The sequence below is a fragment of the Panulirus ornatus genome, chromosome 11 (assembly GCF_036320965.1).
Source record: "Panulirus ornatus isolate Po-2019 chromosome 11, ASM3632096v1, whole genome shotgun sequence".
In the NCBI taxonomy this organism is placed as follows: domain Eukaryota; kingdom Metazoa; phylum Arthropoda; class Malacostraca; order Decapoda; family Palinuridae; genus Panulirus; species Panulirus ornatus.
The window spans coordinates 36,673,501-36,688,590 of NC_092234.1; the positions used below are offsets into that span (position 1 = coordinate 36,673,501).

General features: G+C 46.5%; 1 protein-coding gene across 1 annotated transcript in view; it reads left to right on the plus strand.

The window, feature by feature from the left end:
* Positions 1 to 593: 593 nt before the first annotated feature.
* The window catches only part of LOC139751404 (glucose dehydrogenase [FAD, quinone]-like), a 112,623-nt gene continuing 98,126 nt past the window's right edge, over positions 594 to 15,090 (plus strand). The window contains 1 exon segment of the mRNA XM_071666791.1: positions 594 to 714. The gene's annotated coding sequence lies outside the window, so the exon portion shown is untranslated.

Below are 15,090 nucleotides of genomic sequence, written 5' to 3' on the forward strand. Positions count from 1 at the left end.
TACGCACAGCGTGATGTGCGGTACCCCAGGTACGCGCAGCGTGACGTACGGTATCCCAGGTACGCACAGCGTGCCGTTCGGTACCCCAGGTACGCACAGCGTGACGTACGGTACCCCAGGTACGCACAGCGTGACGTGCGGTGTCCCAGATATGCACAACGTGACGCACGGTACCCCAGGTACGCGCAGCGTGACGTACGGTACCCCAGGTACGCACAGCGTGACGTGTGGTATCCCAGGTACGCGCAGCGTGACGTACGGTACCCCAGGTAGGCACAGCGTGACGTGCGGTGTCCCAGGTACGCGCAGCGTGACGTGCGGTGTCCCAGGTATGCACAGCGTGACGTACGGTACCCCAGGTACGCGCAGCGTGCCGTACGGTACCCCAGGTACGCACAGCGTGTTTACAACTTTCATCGGGTGTGGGTCGCCTTGCAACCGTTCTCCGCCAATCAGCGAGGGTGCGGAAAATCGTTAACCCCCAGCCAATGAGCGCCGCCGCTCGCAAACACCGCTGCAGCCAATGAGGTGTGCGGCGCTGGCGTCTGGCTGAGGTCAAGAACGTTAGGGAAGAGTCTGGTCTTCGTCAGTCAGTCGAACGTTGGGCTTGTGTGAGGCAGCTGAGGACCACAGGCGCTAGCGGGACCAGTATAAACAACTCGCTTCAAGACTTTACCTCCAACTGCACGATACAACTGTGATCCTCATACGCAGGTCCGCCATACTTGAAGACAATGTTATTTGTACCACTTAGTTCATCTTCAGTTCATATAGACATAACTTTAATGTCTAGTATTCCACGAAATGAAAATGTATCAGATCTGGTGGTGGGATGAGAGCGTGTGTGGAGTTAGCCAGTGAGGAGGTTTGTACGAGACTGGAAACGTTTGTTGCACGTTTGTGCCCGCCTGGGCTGTGAAACGTTCGTGGAATATCCTGAAATGGTACACACACACACACACACACACACACACACACACACACACACACGAGTGTACACCTTCCCCGCGCTGTACAAATAGGTAATTAAACACGTTCGGAAAACAATCTGAAACATTTTATGAGACGCGGAAATATTTGTGAGTGTCGCGTGTAGCGCACTAGGTAGCTTTGTGTCCGTGTTGTTCTCACCACTGGTGTGTGTGTGTGTGTGGTGTGGCCGGGCTGACCCACCAGCAGCATGGCTCAGGTCACCGGACGGGAGGGGACAAGCGAGGCGCGCGTGTGGCATGGTCACGTTGTCCATGTTGACCAAAGTGTGGAAAAATGACCCAAGACAAGTCCCTGCTGCTCAGGGCCTCCTACGCCACGTGATTGCCCAACTCACAGCCAACCAAGGTAACTGAAGACAAGGTTCAAATATTACATTAGAATAAGAGATTGGCAGTAGCCTCCCAGACGAAGTAGAAAGTAGAAAGACCTGATCAGCAGTGGAAGAAAGTGAGCGTTGAGAGTTTGGTGTGGGTGATGAGAGCGACCGTGATGGGAGGATTGCTTCCCTTCCACCACGCCACACCACACCACACCACGCCACATCACACCACGCCACACCACACCACACCACATCACGCCACGCCACACCACACCACACCACCGGACTCAACATGTGACGCAATGTGACCAGGTCTGCCTCAAGGTGGGCGGCTCTGCCTCCGTTAGTTTCACTTCACAACGTTTTCAAAAGTGACAGACGATTGTGACACATGGCCGGCCATACACCGTAATGGTCAGGGGTTGATGGAACTGCCATTGAGCGCCTCAACCAGTCATAACCACCAACTGTGCTCCTGTGATCTTATCAGCCAGAGACATGAAATATGGTCCACATAAACTCAGAGAGAATCACAGTGAGAGATTACGCCATACTGGAATTAAAGTAAACGTATGACAGTAACCGGATTGCTTTCCAGCACTCTGGAGTTACCTGTCTTGCCTGTATCTGTATATCAGGGGCGTCTGTCACCAGCATCAACCAGAGAACATATAATGCAACTCGGCATAACATTCACCACCTTCACTCTTTTTATCAGTCGTCCGTGAGGGAGTTTTACCTAAATGTCGCCAGTCAAGTTCCCAACTTGTGTGGTTGTGTTCAGTTCCGGCAGGCGTCCGGAGGGTGGGTGGCGAGGAACGCGCAATCTGTCAGGGGACACGATGTGTGTCGGACCTGCTCACCAACTGCTCGGGGTGCGGGACCAGTGCAGGTAGCACTTCCCTCCTCTATGTACGCTTTCTACATCGTTGACGCATTTATTTACGTCTCGTTGGTATAGACGAAGTTAGCAACATCTTTCCTCTTCGTGCAATCCTCTTTCAAGTTTCTTTTTAACGATTTGTTTTTGTACCAAAGAGAAGTAACCTCTGTTGTCTTCCTCCAGCCTCATGTTACTGTTCCATCTTCGTCCATGTTCTTATCCTTACATTTATCCTGTTATTGTTATCCTTCCATTTATCATGTTATTGACATTCTTCCTTCTTTCTCAGCATAAGTCTTACTTTATCTACGTCTTATGTTCGTGTATTTCCTGGTGTTGTCAGATCTGGTTGCTATCATTATCCGGTCTGCTTTGTCTGGTTGACTTTCCCTTACCATTCATACCCTTATTATTTCTTTCCTTCCCAGTGACGTCATGCTTCCTTCTCTCTCGTTACCTAATCTCATCTTCCTCGTTACCTTGGCTTCTTTCCATCGGATATCTAATGTCCCATCTAGTTATCAGATCTCCTTTCTCCTTATCATTTTATCTCCTATTCCCTTTCCTAACTAATGCCCCTTCCCCGAATATCTAAAATCCCTTCCCCTAGCTATCCAGTGTCCCTTCCCCTAATCACCTGACACCCCTTCACCTCCTTATCTGGTCAAACTCCTCCAGTGACACTTCATTCATGTCGTTATCTATCGTGTCCTTCAGCAGACCAAAGCTCTGGTCCCGGTCGTATGGCAGACTTTCCTCGTCCTTCGCGTAACCCGGTGCTGTCACTCTCCAGCCCGCGATTGGTTAATCCCACTTCCTTTTATAAGTCTCAAGTACATTTTCCTTCATCCTCCCTTGATGTAATCTCCCGGCATCCTCTCTTGACGTAATCTCCCAGCATCCTCTCTTGATGTAATCTCCCGGCATCTTGATGTAATCTCCCGGCGTCCTCTCTTGATGTAATCTCCCGGCATCCTCTCTTGATGTAATCTCCCGGCATCTTGATGTAATCTCCCGGCGTCCTCTCTTGATGTAATCTCCCGGCATCTTGATGTAATCTCCCGGCGTCCTCTCTTGATGTAATCTCCCGGCATCTTGATGTAATCTCCCGGCATCTTGATGTAATCTCCCGGCATCTTGATGTAATCTCCCGGCATCTTGATGTAATCTCCCGGCATCTTGATGTAATCTCCCGGCATCTTGATGTAATCTCCCGGTATCTTGATGCAATCTCCCGGTATCTTGATGTAATCTCCCGGTATCTTGATGTAATCTCCCGGCATCTTGATGTAATCTCCCGGTATCTTGATGTAATCTCCCGGCATCTTGATGTAATCTCCCGGCATCTTGATGTAATCTCCCGGCATCTTGATGTAATCTCCCGGTATCTTGATGTAATCTCCCGGCATCTTGATGTAATCTCCCGGCATCTTGATGTAATCTCCCGGCATCTTGATGTAATCTCCCGGTATCTTGATGTAATCTCCCGGCATCTTGATGTAATCTCCCGGCATCTTGATGTAATCTCCCGGTATCTTGATGTAATCTCCCGGTATCTTGATGTAATCTCCCGGTATCTTGACGTGATCTTCCTGTGTTGAACACATATTTTGTCATCTTTTGTCACAGGAATTTCCCTACAGCCTTTCTCAAGTGAATTTTCTTGCATCTTTTGCGAAAATTATTTCCCGTCATCTTTTATTATGTTAATCTCCCTTAATCCTTTTTCATTTTATCCTCCCCTTTCTCGTGTAGAAAATCTCAAATTCATATCAATGTAAATATTCTCTGATCCTTTATTAAAGATATTGCATTACCCTTTATGATGCAGCAATTCATTCTTGCCTTATCGATGCAATTTCCCTTAAATCTTAACGTTTCTTTCCCTTAACTATTTTCTTTATAAATCTCTTCACATCTTTAGTTGAGTTGACCTCCCTCTGTCGGTGCCGTTTGGAAGAATGGAGCAAGTCAGGTCACCGTCAGTTCATAAGTGCTGGGTCTTACTGACATACGGTAAACCATGTGACGTGACGACACTACCTAAGGAAATGAAATCCCTGAAGATAATCTGTATGGAAATGAAAACACTGGTGACCCTCTGTAAGGAAATGAAAACATTGGCGACAGTCTATCAAGAAATGAAAACATTGGCGACAGTCTATCAACAAATGAAAATATTGGCGACAGTCTATCAACAAATGAAAATATAGGCGACAGTCTATCAACAAATGAAAATATAGGCGACAGTCTATCAACAAATGAAAATATTGGCGACAGTCTATCATGAAGTGAAAATATGGGCGACAGTCCATCATGAAATGAAAATATGGGCGACAGTCTATCAAGAAATGAAACTATTGGCGATAGTCTATCAAGAAATGAAAATACCGTCAACAGTCTAAAAGAAAAAGAAAACACTGTCTAAAAGAAAAAGAAAATATTGGCGACTCTATAAGAATCAGAAAACAATGGTGACAGTCTACAAGAAAAAAAAAAAAACATTGGCGACGGTCAATATGGAAAAAGATACATTGGCAATAGTTTATAAGAAATAGAAAACAGGCGACAGTCTACTTCGAGAAGAGAACAACGAACAGTTTACAAGGAAATTAAAATATTGGCGACAGTCTACAAGGAAGAGAAACCATCGGAGACAACCTACAAGGAAAAGAATGTATTAATGACAGTCTAGTAAAAACGATAAGACAAGAATATCTTAGAAAACAGAGAGAATCGCTTTATCATTAGTCACGGAGCTGAAGGACTGATATGCTGATCAAAGCGTGGAAAGAAACAGTCATGTTCGCGGCAGTCAGGAAGAGATGAGTCATGTTGGTGAGAGGAAGAGATGAGTCATGTTGGTGAGAGGAAGAGATGAGTCATGTTGGTGAGAGGAAGAGGCGAGTCATGTTGGTGACAAGGAGAGGGATGAGTCATGTTGGCGACAGTCAGGAAATGACGACAGTCATGTTGGTGACAGTCAGAAAGGGTCGACAGTCAGTCCGGAGGGACGAGAGTGACGATAAACACACCACCACGGTCGGGGCGAGACCGGCCACCAGACAAGAAAGTTCGTAATGGTTACGTCACACGTGGACGGTGGAATTCGTGACCGTCTTCCGCTGAAGGTCAGGCAGCCGTACCCTGACACGAAGTGTCTTGTGTACACTGGTTAACTGCTTCCTGGACCTGCCGGGTCTTAGTGGCCCGACGGGTTATGTAAGGCCAACCGGGAGGGACGTCAGCCCTGCACCACCACCACCACCTCGCCAGGCTGTACACAGTATCTGGGAGGGTCGTCAGCCCTGCACCTCGCCAGGCTGTACTGTCAGTACCTGGGAGGGACGTCAGCCCTGCACCCCGCCAGGCTGTACAGAACCTGGGAGGGACGTCAGCCCTGCAACGCGCCAGGCTGTACAGTACCTGGGAGGGACGTCAGCCCTGCACCCCGCCAGGCTGTACAGTACATCTGTCAAGAGGGAGGTACGGTGCCTGACGCGGGTACACACAGTCTGCCCAATCATGGCCAGGGAAGACCATCTTGATCCAGACAAAGATAAACAAAGATACAAGGTAAAATATCAAGAACAAATGATCCTTACGAATCATTTGATGTAGGACGCATTCCTGAGGTTAGAATTATTCTTTAGTATGATGATTGGAGGAAAGGAAGAAGAAATGGGACAGGGGAAGAGATGAAGGGAAAGTTTGAAATGGAAGAGCAGATTGAGGTGCGTACAGGTATATGGAACAAGTTTCTTAATGACTGTGGGTGATTTTTCTTGAAGCGTGCTTTTGGTGCCTTACTTATATACCCCCGGCATCACGTGTTCTATCTGTTTTTATGAGGGAGATTGACTAAGCTAAGGTCAACATTGTTCATAGTGTACATCGATGGATGACTGGAGCCTCCCTGAGTGCGCTGAGGCTTCAAAGGAACCAAGTGTGATCCATGTTGTCCAGATCTCGGGTTTGTCTGTAGTTTGTATCATGTTTGTCTTCAAGTCTTTGCCATACTTTCTGGGCTGCTTCTCTTAGGTATAACCCGACTGGTTTATAATGTTCAATCGTTCGTGCTGTTCAACGTTGCTTTCAGTGTTGGGGTATATTTCATGTGTGACGAATCATTGAGCCATATATTGTGTCCTTTGTGACTTCAGCATACGTGATATGTGTTGGTGAGAAGTGCTGGTATGGGTGAACTGGTTAGGACAGATATCATCAGGATTAGGTGCAAGTTTTGGTTCCCTGGAAGGTGGCAGATTTTGTACAGACTGGTCGGGGCTGCTTTGCCTTGCATGACCCAGAATTCTGCAGCTCTTCTTGGGCGTCATCTTGTTACCTTCTGCGGTTGGGTCGGTGGGTTTCATTCTTCCTAGAGCCACTGCAGTAAATTTATCCGAGTTTGTTTTCATCTTACAATCATTTCCGAATTGGTTGAGTTTGGTTGCCTCTGACTGCACTAAACAGGTATGTTCTGAGAGTGAGTTGTTCCGAGACTAAAATATGAGTGTCATCAACGGCCAGGCTTCATGGCACCAACTGGTGGGGGAATGTCGGCTGTGTACGTTATAAATGGCGATGGTGACTCCGCTGCCCTGTGGGATCCCGCTTAGTTACATGTCAACACTGTGAGTTTTGACTCTTGTGTGGGATAGCTCTGAGAGTGTGGCCTACTTACCCAATTTGAGAAAGCCAAGCAAATGTAACTGTAGACATTTGAGTCTTTGTTGATCACAGTGCATCAGATAGCAAAACTGATACAGCGAAGCCCTGGGAAAATACGTTTAGGGAATCGCCTTTCTTGAGCTAAAGATGGTCTGAATCCCATTCTAACTTAAGGCATTTTAAAAGCGATGGAGTATTACACTTTGGCATTGTTTTAGCATTGTTTATCATTGGTTACTTCAGAAATGTCTCAATCCTATTGCCTGACCTTTAAAACACATGTATAGAAACTCCATTTGACATTTCTGCTTGCCTGCTTACAGCGTTATTGCAGGAAATAGTTCAAAAAACGCCCAAGTCTGGCAATTTGGAGGCAATTTGATGTTAGAAACTCGGGTTCCCAACGTTTACCCAAAACTGCTCCTCGAACATATACATGACTTATCATCAGAAATCCCGCTGGTCTAGCGGGACTTTGGTTGACGTTGTAGAGTTGATGACGACATCTGGAAAGCCACACAGCGTTTCTCCGTGATCTCTGATACACCTGACTGTAGTAGTTTATACTGCAGGCCACACTGTGTCAAATGCTCTGCTTCTATCCCCCTATACGACTGTACAATTTCTTTTTCTGCCGCAATCGCGACTGCGAGGTGGTGGTACTGCTCCTATGGAAGCCGTATTAAGGTTATAATGTTGTTGTTTTGAAGGTGGCCTCTTAAACCTGAGGTTTATAATTATTTCGTAAAGTTTCTCTGGGACTTCTGGGAGGGATATGGGGCGGTAGTTCTTCTGGTCTGTTTCTGGTATTCCTGGTTTTGGTGTCATGGAACCCTCTGGGAAAATGTCCTGTGCCTGGCATAACACTATGGCTGTTGAGGAGGTCTTAAGAACAAAGAAGAACAAAGCAAAACGATGCAACAAATATTCTTTCCCCTTCTTTCTTCTTATGAGAAGACGTGACTTAATACTAGAGCTCTCTCTCACTCAAACAAAGAATCAAGTACATTTTACATGCCCAAGTGTAATACTCCATCGCTTCTAAAATGCCTGAAGTTAGAATGGGATCCAGTCCATCTTTAGCTTAAAAAGCGGGAGTTGAAAATGTCTCAACTGGCACTTCTGCCAAGGAGGTTGGTGTTTGCGTGTATGTAAGCCAGTGTGGGTATATATGGCAGGTCAGTGCTGTGGTGGCGGTCAGACACAGCGGGCTAACGTGCTCACACGCCACACCCCGTTTCCTGTAGCGCTCATGGTAGTGACACGGGGGCCAGGTATGGCATGGGAAAACCATATCCACATGATTATCGTATCTAAATAAAGACAAAATAATGGTAAAGAAGAAGCATTAGGAAAGTTGCATGGTACATTCACATCCATGGAGGCATGTACCAATCACATGCTAGTATTAGGAGGAGAAGAATGTATCTATCTATCGTCCAAGCGATCTATGCTGGTCATGAGTAGACAGCTACAGGTAACCCAGCAGACACTGACAAGTGAACCTCACGGATCAAAAACTGGATATAAGATGCAGAGCTGACTGCTGAGAGCAACTTTATTTCCAGGACAACTACACACCTGCAACTTGCTTGTATGCCAATGGTAAATCATCCCTGAATCTATCTCCATTTAAACTGTTTTTATGTTAAGTGAGACGGAACGGGCAACTGAAACCCTCATCGACTCATTGACGCCTGAGCCAGGTAGTCATACTATCGACCAACCCCAGTGAGTGGATAAACAGCTGGCTTGACTGCATCGACTGGCGCAACAAGGATTCGAACGTAGGCGTCACGCTCAGGAACGCTGACCACTACACCACGGGTGTCCACTCATTGCCATAGTTACATTTTGTTGATGTTGTTGATGAAGCTTTTATGGTGGACGGCAGTTGACGTGTTATACAGCGAGAAGACACCAATCATGAGCAGTGTGTGCGGTGCAAGACCAAGACATCAATAACGGGCAGGTGATGATGGCGTGTGTGTGGAACGACACCAAGACATCAATGGCAGACAGTTAGTACGGTGTGGAGAGAGAACAAGACATCAATGATGAAACAATTATCAATATTTCTCTACATATAAACCAGGTGGAAAACCATGGATGAGACTCATCGATTTAGCACGACGGTACGACCCGTGATCACGACGGTACGACCGTTGAACTCAACGGAACGATCATTGAGCACGATGCTACGACCCCGTGATCACGCCGGTACGACCCTTGAACACGACGGTGCGACCCTTCGGTAGGATACCCAGAGGTCGGACTGTCGGGGGTCAAGAGGTTAAGATGACCACAGAGGGAACGCCCCTCAGCTTGGCCGCGAGCCAGAGAGGAAGTGAGGTAGTGTCTGCTGGCTGGCCCGGCACCTGTCTCCTCCCATACGTGTCGTGTTTACTTGTTGTTGCAGCCTCCCTGCTACCTGTCCCCTCACCCTGGCCACACCCATCCACCTCGGCCCTGATATCTGCCAACCTTCTCGACCGTCAGCAGCTCCCCTTGCCTCCCGCCGCCAGCCTGATTGGCTGATTGAGGTGGTGTTTCCTGGCTGAGTGGGATGGTGTTTCCTGAGTGACGTGATCTATCAAGCTATCAAGTACAGATTCGTCTTGTTTCACATGAAGTAATGGATACAAACTGGTGGGCAGACGTTTATCTTCGAACGAGGCGAAGCACATTTTCTTCAGCAAGATAATAACCACATGGAAGGGAATCAGTTACCAATATGTGTTGTTGAAGGCAGTAGCATACACATCTCAAAGAATGAACTTGATGAATATTTTTCTTCTGATCCACGACTAACATTTTCTTTTCTTTGTAATATCTGTCTTACTGCTCTCACCACACTGGTCTGCGAGTTCCAGATCTCTTCCTCTATCACTAACAGTAGCGGACGAACCCGTTGGTCTGATGTTGTTTGAATTCCCTTATGTCTTTTGCATTCTTCTTGATCCTTTGTATTGCTATGTATCATCACCTGCTGCTCTGCCTGGTCACCCAGCATCACCTGCTGCTCTGCCTGGTCACCCAGCATCACCTGCTGCTCTGCCTGGTCACCCAGCATCACCTGCTGCTCTGCCTGGTCACCAGCATCACCTGCTGCTCTGCCTGGTCACCCAGCATCACCTGCTGCTCTGCCTGGTCACCCAGCATCACCTGCTGCTCTGCCTGGTCACCCAGCATCACCTGCTGCTCTACCTGGTCACCCAGCATCACCTGCTGCTCTGCCTGGTCACCCAGCATCACCTGCTGCTCTACCTGGTCACCCAGCATCACCTGCTGCTCTACCTGGTCACCCAGCATCACCTGCTGCTCTGCCTGGTCACCAGCATCACCTGCTGCTCTGCCTGGTCACTCAGCATCACCTGCTGCTCTGCCTGGTCACCCAGCATCACCTGCTGCTCTGCCTGGTCACCCAGCATCACCTGCTGCTCTGCCTGGTCACCCAGCATCACCTGCTGCTCTACCTGGTCACCCAGCATCACCTGCTGCTCTGCCTGGTCACCCAGCATCACCTGCTGCTCTGCCTGGTCACTCAGCATCACCTGCTGCTCTGCCTGGTCACCCAGCATCACCTGCTGCTCTGCCTGGTCAGTATGTTCAACACCTCATCATCACCTGCTTCCCTCTCCCCTGGTCACCTTATAGCCTACCCTCACCTGCTGACCTCTCTCTGGTCACCTTGTACCTCTCCCTCAACTCTCCCCCAAATCCTCTTTGATCAACTTGTACTTTCCTTATTGACTGATTTGTGTCGGTAACCCAGGCAAGTTTATTGTGCACCCTATGCTCATCTTGTGAGCGGTAGCGTAAAAGAATTACAGGGGTTACAAAGGGTCTTACTCAGACCCTGGTAGGTTGATATTACATAAGATGTTACAATTCGTATTTCAGTACATACATTACATAGTTTCATATGGTATGTTTTACCGACTGGATGCAAAACGTGGATACAAACTTAAAATCTCAGGTATCTTGTTATTAACAATATGGTGTTGTGACATTTCTTGCAAGGTTTGTTTAGATCTATCCCTAAAAGGCTCTATTTTCACATTTTAAGACACTGTGTGCTAGATTGTGTCCAGATCTTCGACCACAAACTTTACAATTCACACAGTTAACATCTCCAGATAGACGAAAGCGCCAATAGTACACTAAGCTTAGCTTTAGTCTAGCCATTACATTTTGTAATATAGTGATATCAATACTTTCTCTAAATACGGGTTTACTTTACGCATTTTAATGTGATGGAAAATGTTTCTACTAGTGCTAATCGAGCTCGTCTTCGTGCTTCAAGAGGCTAGTTACTTGCTTTCTAATTACAGTTTTGAGGGTTCTGACTGACAACCCAATGTTGTTTTCAAAATCACCTTTACTAATTGCAAGTTTGGCTAAAGCATCACATATGTTATTCTGACAGAGGCCTACATGAGAGGGAATTCATGACAATTTAAGTCCCTTGAGCAATAATGTCTTGAGTGTTTGTGTGTGGCTTCAGGGACCAGCATGTTACATTCTGATCTCAGGTGGTTAAGGGCAAGTGGTGAGGATAAAGAATCAGAGATAATTAAACTGTCTGTGGCAGTGATTTCTACCTGCTCAAGAGCGATCAGTATGGCAGACTATACAGTTAGTCAGGGAGATGCCCAAATTTCTATTCTAACATTTTTCTCTATTACCTTCCTAGTTACCATGTACCCCGCCATCATCTGTTGCCCCGTCCCTGGTCACCTTGTACCCTACCATCACCTACTGCCCCCACCCCGGTCACCTTGTACCCTACCATCACCTACTACCCCCACCCTAGTCACCTTATACCCCATCATCACCTGCTGCCCCGTCCCTAGTCACCTTCTGCCCCGTCCCTAGTCACCTTGTACCCCCACCATCACCTATTGTCCCATCTCTGGTCACCTTGTACCCCATCATCATCTGCTGCCCTCTCCCTGGTCACCCTATAACCCACCATCATCTTCTGTCCCCCCCCCCCTCTGGTCACCTAGTACCCCATCATCACCTGCTGCCCCTCCCTGGTTACCTTGTACCCTCCATCATCTACTACTCCCTCCCTGGTTACCTTGTACCTAACCATCACCTACTACCCCCTCCCTGGTCACCTCGTACTCTACCAGCATCTGTTGCTCCGTCCCTGGCCACCTCCTACCCCACCAACCACCTACTGACCCTACCTGATCACCTTCTTCCCTACCACCACCTGCTTATGGGCCCTCATGGTACTCTACATTCAGTGATCATTGCTGTCATAACGAGCTACTCTCAACACTAGCTAGTTTCATCTTTTACCCCGTCATACCTGCAAGTGCCTTTCATACTACCCATCACCAACACACACACACACATATATATATATTCTTTCTTTTCTTTTAAACTATTCGCCATTTCCCGCGTTAGCGAGGTAGCGTTAGGAACAGAGGACTGGGCCTTTTTTGGAATATCCTCACCTGGCCCCCTCTGTTCCTTCTTTTGGAAAAAACAAGAGGGGAGGATTTCCAGCCCCACGCTCCCTCCCCTTTTAGTCGCCTTCTACGACACGCAGGGAATACGTGGGAAGTATTCTTAATCCCCTATCCCCAGGGAAAACATATATATATATATACATATATATATATATATATATATATATATATATATATATATATATATATATATATATATATATATTTTTTTTTGCTTTGTCGCTGTCTCCCGCGTTTGCGAGGTGGCGCAAGGAAACAGACGAAAGAAATGGCCCAACCCACCCCCATACACATGTATATACATACGTCCACACACGCAGATATACATACCTACACAGCTTTCCATGGTTTACCCCAGACGCTTCACGTGCCCTGATTCAATCCACTGACAGCACGTCAACCCCGGTATATCACATCGATCTAATTCACTCTATTCCTTGCCCTCCTTTCACCCTCCTGCATGTTCAGGCCCCGATCACACAAAATCTTTTTCACTCCATCTTTCCACCTCCAATCTGGTCTCCCACTTCTCCTCGTTCCCTCCACCTCCGACACATATATCCTTTTTGTCAATCTTTCCTCACTCATTCTCTCCATGTGCCCAAACCATTTCAAAACACACTCTTCTGCTCTCTCAACCACGCTCTTTTTATTTCCACACATCTCTCTTACCCTTACGTTACTTACTCGATCAAACCACCTCACACCACACATTGTCCTCAAACATCTCATTTCCAGCACATCCATCCTCCTGCGCACAACTCTATCCATAGCCCACGCCTCGCAACCATAAAACATTGTTGGGACCACTATTCCTTCAAACATACTCATTTTTGCTTTCCAAGATAATGTTCTCGACTTCCACACATTCTTCAAGGCTCCCAGGATTTTCGCCCCCTCCCCCAAACTATGATCCACTTCCGCTTCCATGGTTCCATCCGCTGCCAGATCCACTCCAAGATATCTAAAACACTTCACTTCCTCCAGTTTTTCTCCATTCAAACTTACCTCCCAATTGACTTGACCCTCAACCCTACTGTACCTAATAACCTTGCTCTTATTCACATTTACTCTTAGCTTTCTTCTTTCACACACTTTACCAAACTCAGTCACCAGCTTCTGCAGTTTCTCACATGAATCAGCCACCAGCGCTGTATCATCAGCGAACAACAACTGACTCACTTCCCAAGCTCTCTCATCCCCAACAGACTTCATACTTGCCCCTCTTTCCAAAACTCTTGCATTCACCTCCCTAACAACCCCATCCATAAACAAATTAAACAACCATGGAGACATCACACACCCCCGCCGCAAACCTACATTCACTAAGAACCAATCACTTTCCTCTCTTCCTACACGTACACATGCCTTACATCCTCGATAAAAACTTTTCACTGCTTCTAACAACTTGCCTCCCACACCATATATTCTTAATACCTTCCACAGAGCATCTCTATCAACTCTATCATATGCCTTCTCCAGATCCATAAATGCTACATACAAATCCATTTGCTTTTCTAAGTATTTCTCACATACATTCTTCAAAGCAAACACCTGATCCTCACATCCTCTACCACTTCTGAAACCACACTGCTCTTCCCCAATCTGATGCTCTGTACATGCCTTCACCCTCTCAATCAATACCCTCCCATATAATTTACCAGGAATACTAAACAAACTTATACCTCTGTAATTTGAGCACTCACTCTTATCCCCTTTGCCTTTGTACAATGGCACTATGCACGCATTCCGCCAATCCTCAGGCACCTCACCATGAGTCATACATACATTAAATAACCTTACCAACCAGTCAATAATACAGTCACCCCCTTTTTTTAATAAATTCCACTGCAATACCATCCAAACCTGCTGCCTTGCCGGTTTTCATCTTCCGCAAAGCTTTTACTACCTCTTCTCTGTTTACCAAATCATTTTCCCTAACCCTCTCACTTTGCACACCACCTCGACCAAAACACCCTATATATATATATATATATATATATATATATATATATATATATATATATATATATATATATATAATTATATCATCATCAGCGAACAACAACTGCCTCACTTCCCAAGCCCTCTCATCTACACCAGACTGCAAACTTGTCCCTCTCTCGAAAACTCTTACATTCTCCTCCCTAACCACCCCATCCATAAACAAATTTAACAACCATGGAGGCATCGCGCACCCCTGCCGCAAACAGACATTCACTGGGAACCAATCACTTTCCTAGCTTCCTACTCGTACACATGATTTACATCCTTGGTAAAAACTTTTCACTGCTTCCAGCAACTTACCTCCCACACCATATACTCTTAAGACATTCATATGCCTTCTCCAGATCCATAAATGCTACATACAAATCCATTTGTTAATCTAAGTATTTCTCACATACATTCTTCAAAGCAAACACCTGATCCACATATCCTCAACCACTTCTGAAACCACACTGCTCTTCCCCAATCTGATGCTCTGTGCATGCCTTTACCCTCTCAATCAATACCCTCCCATATAATTTCCCAGAAATACTCAACAAACGTATACCTCTGTAATTTGAACACTCACCTTCATCTCCTTTGCCTTTGTACAATTGCACTATGCATGCATTCCGCCAATCCTCAGGCACTTCACCATGAACCATACATACATTGAATATCCTTGCCAACCAGTCAACGACAAAGTCACCCCCTTTTTTTTAATAGATTCCACTGCAATACCATCCAAACCC